At 45.6% G+C, this 2,858-nt stretch overlaps 1 protein-coding gene across 2 annotated transcripts in view; it reads right to left on the bottom strand.

Moving 5' to 3' along the window:
* The window catches only part of LOC106694411 (hepatitis A virus cellular receptor 1 homolog), a 27,443-nt gene extending 26,311 nt beyond the window's left edge, over positions 1-1,132 (bottom strand). Inside the window, exons 1-2 of one of the 2 annotated variants that reach the window (XM_023754086.1) lie at positions 896-1,132; positions 608-706 (exon numbers count right to left, since the gene is read on the bottom strand). The gene's annotated coding sequence lies outside the window, so the exon portion shown is untranslated. Of the gene's footprint in view, positions 1-607 lie in introns of both variants that reach the window. The other variant, XM_014456210.2, reaches the window with a different exon arrangement.
* Between the last annotated feature and the right edge of the window lie 1,726 nt (positions 1,133-2,858).

Below are 2,858 nucleotides of genomic sequence, written 5' to 3'. Positions count from 1 at the left end.
TCCTGTAGAACTTGAGGGCTTTTCGGAGAGACTATGTGGGCTCTTGTGAAGGGTCTGGAGCTGCTGGAAGAGGCTCCAGCAAGGTGAGCTGTTTGTATGGGACAGACTCTCAGGGAAAAGCCAGAGCAGGGCAGACAGTGTAGGCCAAGTTAATAGAGAGATTTTGTGCCTGCCTGCTCAGGTCAGCTGGATGGGAGAACTCAACAAAGGGACAATAGCACTCTGTCCCCTGAGAGAGTTCCTACCAATCCCTGCCCCTCTAGCCTGTGCCCTAAAGTTAGTCCATTGAGTTCCTCCCCTTAGGTCCCAGGCACTTCTGGAGCTGCTGCCTCTGTGCTGGAGCTTAGAGGGAGGGAGTTCATGTGAACCCTCTGCCTACAGTGCTAGGTCTCCTATAACCCTTCCTCCATCTCAGACATAATCCCACTGGTGCCCAAAGCTGGATGTTATAGGAACTCTCGGCACAGGTGCCCTGTGCTTTGGAGCCTGAAGTGGGGTTCAGACCTCTGGCTCTTTAGGGGGGACCTGTGAAGCCCAGCTATCCCTCCCATTCATTCATCACCACACAGGGAGTGTGGGACCTGCCCTGACCCATAGTCACACTTACCTGTGTCAACGTGGTTCCTTCTTTATAACCTTAGAGACTTCTATTCAGCTGGTCTTCAGGTGGTCTCAGTGACCTTTGTGCAATAATTTCCACACGTTCCTGGAAAGAGGTGAGTTCAGGATTTATCTACTTGGCCACCTTGATTCCTTGGTGCTCTCCCCTGGAATTTTCCCTAACTTCTATTGGCTCTATCATTGTTGCCCTAATATGCCATATAATACTCAGAAAGTTCAAGCAACAAAGTTCTGATTTTCTCTTCCGCATAAATTTCCAGAGGATTGTACTTACGTGTGAGTTAGGAGGTTTCCAGCTCCTCTGACCGTTTGTCACGTATCCTTCCCTCAAGGGTTTTTATACCAGTAGATAAAGATAAATTCCTTCCAGCATTCCATTCTTTATCTCTTTGCCACACCTGGACATCAGACCTTTGGGAAGTATCTTTGAAAGTCAGACTTATCCGGTCTGACTGGATTATAAGGAGATATTAGTGGATGGGAACAATATTTGTGCTCTGCTATGCTGTTTTTGAAAAATTCCGCACAGAGTGATTTTAGGTCAGACTCTAGACCTGCAAGGCCATTTTTTAAAACTTTATTTATTTATTTATTTACTTACTTACTTACTTACTTATTTTTACTGATTTCAGAGAGGAAAGAAGAGGGAGAGATAGAAACATCAGTGATGACAGAGTATCTATCATTAATTGGTTGCCTCTTCCACTCTCCCCACTGGGGATCAAGCCTGCTACCCAGGCTTGTACCCTGACTAGGAATCAAACTGTGATGTCTTGGTTCATAGGTCAAACTCTGAGCCACACTGGCCAGGCTAAAAGGCCATTTTGAGACTGTTTATATCTGAAGGGATCTTAAACAACCAGGGCCAACTCCTCAACTGATAATGAATAAACTGAGAGCCAGAAAGAGGACTAGAGGATGGGACCCACAGAAGACACACTGTGGGGCCGACGCAGAAGAGAAAGCCGAGTACGCCTGCTCCTACGCAACTGTTCTTGTCACTTAACAAGCATTATTTCACCAAATATTCATTGAGTACCTCCTGCTAAGCAACCTTATCCTATGCTAAAACAAACAAAGAAACAAAGAAACAAACATATAGCCTTTACCCTCAAAAGTTTAGAAAAACAAGTTGCCACTTTAATTAAAAATGATGTATCCCTTGTTGGTTTTGCTCAGTGGATAGAGTGTCAGCCTGTGGACTGAAGGGTCCCAAGTTCGTTTCAGTCAAAGGCACATGCCTGGCTTGCAGGCTGGATCCCCAGCAGAGGCATGCAGGAGGCAGCCAATCAATGATTCTCTCTCCTCATTGATGTTACTGTCTCCCTCTCCCTCTCTGAAATCAATAAAAATATATTTAAAAATGATGAAGAGTTACACTGTGCTTCACTATAATTGATATGCATCTTTCAGATGTTAATAGCAAGTCCATTGAAACTGGAGATTTTGAACTTGTGTATGACAAAGATGTATGGATGAAAGGGTCCACTTGCTAACCTGACAAGCTCGGGGAAGGCCTGTATGGCGGTTCTGCAAACTCAAAGACCTAAAGTAACCACAAAGGATGGTCTGATATTAAAACTTTAACTTAAAGCTGTTCTGGTGGGTAGTCACATCCTAGGCCGGTATCTTCCCTGACAAGGTCAATCTTTACCTTAACTGAGCCTATAGTCTTTTTGCACCTACCACAACATAGAAAATATATCTAGATACCATATCATTGAAATGTCAGGGTTACTTGTAACTTCCCTTTTTTCCAGACTCCTCAGGGCACATCAAATGCCCTGTGTGCCAGGACAGATACCACAAAATCCTTCATTGTTACTGTTATCATGTTATTGACTGTAAACTATCCTGTACCCACCTAAGCAAAAGAAGTATGTGCCTATCATTTTACTTTTTTTAAAAAAAAATAATTCTTTATTGTTGAAAGTATTACATATGTCCCGTTTTTCCCCCCACTGATCACTTCCAGTCCACTCCCCTCCGCCGCCCCACCCCCCACTCTCTACCCCAGGGCCCTCATCGCCCCATTGTCTGTGGCCATGGGCCATGCATATATGCATAAAAGGTTCTTGGTTTTATTTACTTCCCACCCACCCACCCTCCCCTCCTGCCCCATCTGACCCCCAGCTCAGGGGAACTTGGTTATCAGATTGGGGGAGCCGGAACTCAATGGTGGGTGGGGGGCCACCCGGCGGGGCCCTCGCCCTGGCAGCCCCTTCGAACCCCAACCG

Source organism: Myotis lucifugus, unplaced genomic scaffold (genome assembly GCF_000147115.1).
Source record: "Myotis lucifugus unplaced genomic scaffold, Myoluc2.0 scaffold_56, whole genome shotgun sequence".
NCBI lineage: Eukaryota > Metazoa > Chordata > Mammalia > Chiroptera > Vespertilionidae > Myotis > Myotis lucifugus.
This window is presented reverse-complemented; position numbering and strand designations above follow the sequence as displayed.